Here is a 9,009-nt window from a genome sequence, read left to right on the forward strand (position 1 = left end):
ACATTGGAACTCATTCATTGATTAAAGAGATATTCTTTCATTAGTAAACACATACACCTTTCAAGTGGATCAATATCAAGTTGACAATTCTATATAAACAAGTAAATTCTCATGTGTTGCCTTCAAGTCCATAAATATCAAATACTAATAAACTGAAAATATCACTATAAATAATCATGAATATTAACATACTCCAACAATATAAGGCCATTTAAACAAGTTCTATTCATATACATTCATTATTAACTAACCAACTCCATGTATAAATTATGAATAGAGGGGAATTATGGTTCAAAGGAATATTTTCATCACAAATTATCAATTTAACAACAATATAACCATACAATGTCATTAGAAACCTTTTAAAAACATTAGAGAAAGAATCCATGAAGTAAAGTAAAACCCTAGTTTTCATGAACTTTAAACCATGAAAAGTTATTTTGAAATTGACTGCAGGATGAAAGAAAACCCTAGATAAAGAGTCACCATATCTTAATCTTGAAGAACCCCATGAAAATTAATAAGAAACGACTTCAATTTCCCCAACCCTAGCTTGAACTTGAAATTGTACTCCAAAAGAGTTTCTAAACACAACTTTTTGAGAGAATGTATTTGATTTGAAACATAAGTCTACATGAGGGTCTTAATGTTTTAATACTCTTACTATACCTAAAAAGACTTAAAACAAATGTCCAAACAGTTTACCAAGAAAAGGGGGATTTTACCAAACCACCCTTCACTTAGCCGATTCAAAAGACAAGTTACAGACTCCACTTATGGTTCTAATACACGTACCGTTCATTGGTCTACTAAACGTGGATTGGGTCCGTAGCTTTAGTCAGAGGCTAAAAAATTGAAGGACTCTGCAGGCTTGACTACACCTAAAACCCACGAGCCTTCTATTCATCTATAGGTCGTGGATTGGGGTCGTAGATCATGCTATTTTGATAACTTTTTGGCCAAAGTTGGGGTCCTGCTTAAGGACCCCTCGAGTAGTCCTTGGGGAGTCGTACCCAAACTTTTAACCCTTTGACATGTCATTCTAAGTAAGAGAACCATTTATCTTTATTTAAACCTTCAAGTGACACTCTAAAACTCCACTACAAGACTCTACAACACACTGGTTCAAATGACTAGTGTACGGACATTATAGTCCTTTCTGGACGTTCGACCTCAAAACTCTTTAAACTAAACTTCAAAACCTGCTTCTTATGATATAACTAATTTACCAACTTCAAACATACATGTGATGCTCTATTTATTCCTATTTCATGTTAGGGTCGTTACATTATCCTCTCTTGGAAATATTTACCCTGGAATGACACTTTAAACACATTAAGAGTAAAGACTCAAGACTAACAACCCGCAATCAAGCATGCAACATCAATATTAGTACATAAGCATAAGAGGGATCATCAACTCCACATTAACAAGTTCAAAACACTTACATCCACAAACTCATTATGCATCACAACTTCACATTCTTCATATTGGAGGAACTTCCTTCTCCATATCACATTATGCTCATCACAAATCATTGGAAAACGATGCATTTTTTCACCAAATACCATATAAACATGATTTAACATTTAAAATTACTACAAGAAAAATGACCTTTAGCGAAAAGAAATTTGGTCATTAATCATAAAAATCCTGTCGCTAAAGGTCTATAACGACCGGAGAAAAATTGGTCATCACCTGTTGTTAAAAGCTCTGTCATTAAAGGTTAACGACCGGATTATATATCTGGTCATTAGATATCATTTAGAGACACTATTAATCGGTCGTTACATGTACCTACAATGACCAAATTCCCCTTCATTGATGGTCATCTGTCGTTGAAACATTCTATTGAAACAACAAATTCCGGTTGTTATAAGTGCTACGCAAAAATTTATTTCGTCGATTGGAATACATTTAGCAACCCAATCTTTCTTTCACAAATTTTGATTGAAATAATTACTTTTATTGTTTAGTTGTTATCTTTTCAAATAGTTCCAAATAAAGCAACATCATGTCACATTCCAAATAAAGCAATATCATGTCACATTCTTTTCACATACAATTGATATTTTGATATAAAATTTCAGTGTTAACAAAGAAAAGATTTCACATTAATTTAATTACTAAAAAACTTATATCTTCAACAAAATTTTAAAAAAACATACATGTTGGACATAAGATCTAAATAATATACATGTTTGAAAGAATACCTTAAAATTTGAGAAAATCAAATTGTATCATCCGTATAGACAACGTCTCTACACCAACAATAAAAAACAAAGATATAATATCTTTTTCAATAAGCTCCATAATTCTCCAACATCACATTATTTTATCTTCAAATTCATCATATGTTTAAAGAGCAATTTGAAGTCTTTAAAGTCAATTAATAACAAAATTACAGATAGCTAGTAACTTAAATTGAAAACGTAAATGAATAACTTAATCACCAAAGACCAATATTAAACACAATATTATACCCAAAGAAATCTATAAAAAAGAAAAAAGGTTGTTCAAAACATATATCATTTGATTCTTTTAGCAACATATATTACCAGAATGTCATACTTACACAGTGGTACATTCGACGTGATACATGGAACAAACAATTCAGACCGACTTCTCTTATCATATACTCTATGTGTGTTACTTACATAATTTATTTTGATATTATTGTTTCATGTCTTCTCCAATCTCACATTGCAGCACATCAACTTAGTATTCACAGTATGATGGATACTTTGTATTCTGTATTTATCAGGCTATAAAAGAGTAATGCTAAGATGCATTATGTACTAATCAGATAATTTTACTCCATCTTGCATTGCAATACATGTATCTTTCAATCTAAGCCGCAAGCATTTAGATGCCATAATAGATACATTATCAAGAAAAGTTACTTGGCTATGATACAACAATATCCTAAAATCACATGGAGTAAACTGGTACTAATTAAAATGTAGATACCAAGGTAGAAATCTTAACTAGGGATGACATTACATAGTAGCCTCTCGACAATGGAGAGTACAGAATTTAGGTATAGCATTGTCAACACTCTATGTTTTTTCGTAATAATCAGGAAAAGGAGACAATATAACACATATTTTGATTGCCCTATTTGATTTGTTATATGGGCTTCTCTTTTGCAATGGTTGGGATACACGTTGATTATATAGAACTTCTTATCATACTCACATATTGATGAACTGTAAAACTTCTCATAATGTTTTCGATGAAAGGGAAAATGTAAATCTAAGTGCCTAAAAGTTGATACTACCCAAAAATTTCCTGAAATCGTAGTCCACTTGTTCATGAAAACAATGAATTAAAGAGATCAACCCGAAATGTCCATTCACTTCCAACCCTATAAAATTCGATGCTATGAGGAATTTTCTTAAGAACTGTGGTCTTTGTGTTCCTCAAATGAACTTAGACATTCAAAAATTTTGATACATGACAAAAATATTGAAGGAGATCCTAAAATACTTATTAGTTGATTAGTTGACCTTACTAGAAGTTTGAAGAAAATGATCTTAAATGACAACACAATTTTAGAAAAACATCCTAACTAACATAAAAATTGATGTTCCAATATGTGTATCTTCTATATTTTGTGATCAACGACACTAACCTATAGTTTGAGTGTCTATGAATCGAAACTAGTAATGTAACCCAACCAAAGGTTGGGGTCATATACCAAGGGAGTGGTACTGAAAGTAGTAGCTACTTAAAATTCCATTCTAAATAGTGATAGCTTAAGACATTTCGAGTTAAACAAATTAAATGCACTTTGTGACACCAAAATGTCAAATATCAAGAAAGAGGTTTTGTCACAAGTAGTAAAATAGAAAAAATAAAGGAGAAAACAAGTACGGGAGAGAGGTTTTGGGGTATTACCGCAATATATATTTACACAAACTAATGGGTACATTCTTTTGATATGAAAATTCCAAGACAATGGTGACTAGGCTAAGCTTTAGGTGAAAGAAAGTTCCCTCTCAAGTAACTCATCCATATCAAATCAGGTTCCTCTCGAACACCCACTCCTCTAAACTAACCATCTTACACCTCACCCTGACCATTTGATATAGGTTTCTTGGATATGGGACTAGGGATCACCCTCTCGGGCTGAATGTCACATCGACCGACTCCTTAGGCCATCAATCTAGTGGTCTTTGTTTCGGTACCTCCCTTTCAAAAAACCCAAAACACATGGGTGGTTTTGTATTTGAAACAACAAACCCATTATATTAAACAATAACAACTAGGTGAAATCATCATTAAAATGGATTTAATCATATCAGCAAGCAAGACCCATCAGTAATATCAACACATATTTGTTAAATCACACCCCAAAATGGGGTTTTTAGCCACACATAATGATTTAATCAAATATACTTAAAATAATAAAGGATTCAAGTGGATATACGAGATTAAACCTTAAAAATAGAAAAGAAAGGTAAATGGAGAAGACCCACTTCCAAGATTGGAAGAAGAACATCTGCATTCAAGCTTCCTCAAACCTTTTCCAAACTTGAGAGAAAACTTAAGAAAAAAGTTTCTAAAATAAAATATTAAGTGTATGTTTTTAATCTAAAAAATGCTCTCCCTAAATAATAAAAGAGTTTAGTATTTATAGACTTCATATTTAGTGCTGGTGGATCAATTCCACGTCTTTAGTCATGAATCGCCAAGTGATTCAGCGACTCACCCTTTCTTTGGTTCATCTTTATTTGTACCTTGACTTAATATACATGCATGTTGTATCGTTGGGAAGAATAACTCTTCTTTGTGGAATTATTCAGCGAAGCGCCGACTACTTTTTTTCATCGCCTTTTCATCCACATCCTTCAAGGCTCACTTGTCGTAATTAAAGGCAGAACTTTTCTATACAGCGTATCGCCAAGTATGCTTGGTGATGCGCACTTTGAATGTTTAGCTCTTTTCTTCCATTTTGCGCCTAATTGTCCATGCTCCTACAAATCCCTAAATACCTGAAACATAGAACTTTTTATCAGATACCGAGATAAAATGCACAATCGAGGACACTATTTTCATTAAAATAAGGTCATAGATGAGTCCAATTTGAGGACTCATCAACACCCCCATCTTAAACTTTTGTTTGTCCTCAAGTAAAATTTAAGTTCAGCATTTCAAATAGGATGTCTCAAATATTTCTACAGAAGACTCAATCATTGATGTACACAACAAGACTCAAACCACTCATTCATTGCTCAATTGTGTACTAACAGAATCCAGTTGTGGCACACTATTACCAAAGATTCTTGAGCTCACAATACTTGATACTAATTCAAGCTCAACAAAAGTATCTACATGCCCTCACATAAAGAATGATTCCATTTTCACACACGTAGATTTATCAAGTTAGGATCAAGAATTTGATGCAACAATCACACTCATAAAGAGGAACACAATGCATGTTTTCACCCAGAGGTTTTCCCTTATTTTCTAATTGACCTTCAGTTCGGTTCACTCAAGATCAAAAAGGTGTTTTTAAGGCTTGTTATGGGGCCGAGTGAAAAGGTGTGGTCATTTGGGCTTAGTGACTTTTGTCCATTGAGATGTGATTTCGTTAAGCTATCCCTATCTTCCAACCTCAAGTATTAGTGCTTAGTGCTTCTAAGTCATCTTTTATTTCCTTTTATGGATTGCTTTAAAACCCAATTTTTTTTCATTTTGTGCTTTTATTTCATGACTTTTCTTTTCTTTTTATTTTTCTTTTCTTTTGTCTTTCTTTTTCTTCTCTTATTTTGAATGGAGAGGTTCCATTTCTCTACAATACCATGGGTTTCTAAGACTTTTATTGCACTTCTTAACTTCTTCTCTACCTTCTTACCACACCTCCAACTTAGCATTTTGGCCTATATTGGCTACATCTAAAAATGAATATAGATGATGGATAACATAAGGTTTAGGTTTCATCAAGGTTTTTCCAATGGAGGGTTAAGGCTCAAAGGGTGTTCAAAATAGTTTCACACACTCAAGGGTAGGCCACAAAAAAGGTATACGTGAAAGTTATATCACACTCTTAACAATTGCCTAAAATTATGCCAAGAGAATACCTTTCTAAATCAACTAGACTAACTGGGAAAATTCTAGTTTTATTGATGCAAAGTTCAAAGTAATATCATAACATAAGGAAGTGACACTTAAGTCAAACAAGAGAACACACTTTTGCTAGTATACAATCGTAATTACAAAAGAGTCAATTCGATAATTGGTTGCCTATGTAACTTCTTTTGTTCTTGTTGTCGCCGACATTCAATTTTGTTCGATTAACAGAATTATTCAAGTCATCGGTATTGATCAAAACCGAGACTTAAATTTGTACAAGAACAATCAATTTGGACACAGGAGGTGGCGAAACTTTCAAAAGTGAAAATTTTTTGGAAGGGTCAAAATTATTATGAAATTAGGACCCCCAAAGAGATCCTTAAGCTCAAACATTTGTGAAAGCCATTTTAAAACATAATATAAACAGACAACCCAATCATATATCAAAACACTTAAATATTCAGCACAACAAAAAGCAGGTGAGCGTCTCACAAATAAAACCATTTTTATTCAAATGAAAATAATTACAATATCCAGAGCTTTAAGAAAGATAAAAAGAAGGACAACTGAAAAAGAGATCTTGTTTATGTACCTTCTTCATTTGTTAGAGTATGAGCGCCTGAAGTGGCTTCCAGTAATAAGATAGTTTCTCCTGATGTGTTGCTAATCTAAGTTTCACCACTGTTTTCAGCTGCCCTGGCCTCAGCAGTGATATTATTTGCAATCATCTTGTCTATCTCCCGGCCTTCCCTGAAGGCATGTATAGCAATAATGAACCCTCGTGAATATTTGGGCATATTAGGGTCAATGTGAATTCCTCTTTTGGACCTAGCTTCCTTGGTGTAACTCCTTTGGCTGGCTAGCTCTGCTCTTTTTTCCTTATCTCTAAAATCTCATGCTCTGTATCTAGGTGGATCATTTTTCTCGGTGACTTTTGGTTTAGCCATATCTACAAAAACTTTGATGACAAGTTAGGCAGTAATTTAGAAGAAGGGGTAAGGAAGGTTCTGACTGTAGAGTCAATTTACAAAGCTACTTTGTGAGTTTCTAAATCTGGTAGGGTCTTCATTAAAAAGATGTACGAATAATATAAGGGAGCAGAAAAAGGTGTAGACATAGAATCTTTCGGCGAGTCGCTGAGTGCATTTTGTGATTCAACCAGATTCTGAAAGTTATAATCAATCAATACATAAAGCATTCAATTGAAATCATAATGGTGATGTTAGGCAAACCGCCGAGCAATTCAGCGAACTTCACTTAACTCGACAAACATCCCTATGTGCCTATTTTTATTCTACTTTTTGAAATATGACCCCGAACTGATACACTAAAATTACAGCTTCTTAAAGAAGTATAAGCGGTCGTAATTAAGTAGGGAACCCAACCACTAGGTTGGGGTCGATCCCACAAGGAAAATGGTTTAGACTTAACTTCAATGTACAAATATGTTTATTTAGCCAAGGTTTTTCCAAAAACAAGTTATTAAAGGGTGGGGATTTGTGAAACAAGTTTCTTTAACACTTCTAAGTTAACAAGTAAGCAAAAGTAAAAATTATGTTTTTATCAAGTTCTGAGACTAAATAGGGTATATGTGTTCCCCATAGGTTTATAACTTCGTATTCCTACCAATAACAATTCTTCGCATAATGTTTGCAGTAAAGTGGTAAGTTATGTATCTCTAAATCCTTGGTCCGGCATCTAGAGAGTTTCACCAAGAGCCTTGGTTCGTCTACATGTGTATAATTTACAAACCCTTACAGTTACCTCATATTAGACATCATAATTGATGTATGACTTAGTTATTACTTAGCACAATCGACATCAGCCTATTAGATAATATCTCACTAAATCTATGTTGATAATTCTTTTCCTATTACTATCTCTTTGGTCCGGCAAGTAGCAACAAGGCTAGTTCTAACGCTTGCACTCATTAAAAAGACTTCAAAACGAAAAAATTATCAATACATGCAAGATCCAATTTGAGAATTGCTTATTTGTTAGGTCTAATTTTCTAATTACCTATAGTTCCCACAACCCTAGTTGTGGATTTATTTACCCATGCAAGCAACATTACAATTCATAGATTTAAATAAGAAATCATGAACTTACTTCAACAACAAGTGTAAACCCATAAAATTAACTTGAAATTGCAAGATAAAAATTTCAAACCAAATTCGAAAATTGATTGATTGCTAAAGTTTGCAAAAACCAATATCTAAACAAAATTAGAACAATACAAATGATGTCTAACCCCAAAAACGAGGTTTCAATCCCTTATTTATAGAAAAAATTGTCCAAAATTAAAAGGAATTGAAATAAGGAAAGTTTGCTCAGTTCACGCGACTTCAATCTACAGACTAGGACTTAAAATAATTTTTCTCTCCTCATATGGAACTCTCTTTGAATCAATCGACGGACCAACGGTACGATTCGTCGATGCCCTTCGTCGCGCCATCCTTAGAATTTTACCAACTTTGGGTACCGGAACCTTTTCTGATGAAAACAACGGTTACGCAGTATGGTCTGTCGATCCCTTTCGTGGTTCCACATTTCGTCAGATTTCTTTGAGTAGTCTCCAAGTTTCTTAACTGCTCATCTACGGTTTCCTACTATCGGTCCTTCATTTGTCGATGGCCTCATAAGTCTTGTTCTACATTTTTTAACTGTTTCCACATTTTGTCGCCTGAACATCTTTCTTGTAAAACAAACAGAAAATCAGGTTAAAACTAATAAAAAGGCTCTGGGCACACAATCAACACCCTCAACTTAAATTCATTGCTTGTCCTCAAGCGACGCACTATGAATCAAAACAACACTTGTACAAAAGAATACTTTTTTAAGCCTTGGCAGTCACATGGTTATCAATCCCGATTCTTTCATTGTTTTAGTGCATGCTTACTCTCTCAGGTTCGACAAGCTAACTCATGTCGA

Source organism: Solanum lycopersicum, chromosome 3, assembly GCF_036512215.1.
Source record: "Solanum lycopersicum chromosome 3, SLM_r2.1".
Lineage (NCBI taxonomy): Eukaryota > Viridiplantae > Streptophyta > Magnoliopsida > Solanales > Solanaceae > Solanum > Solanum lycopersicum.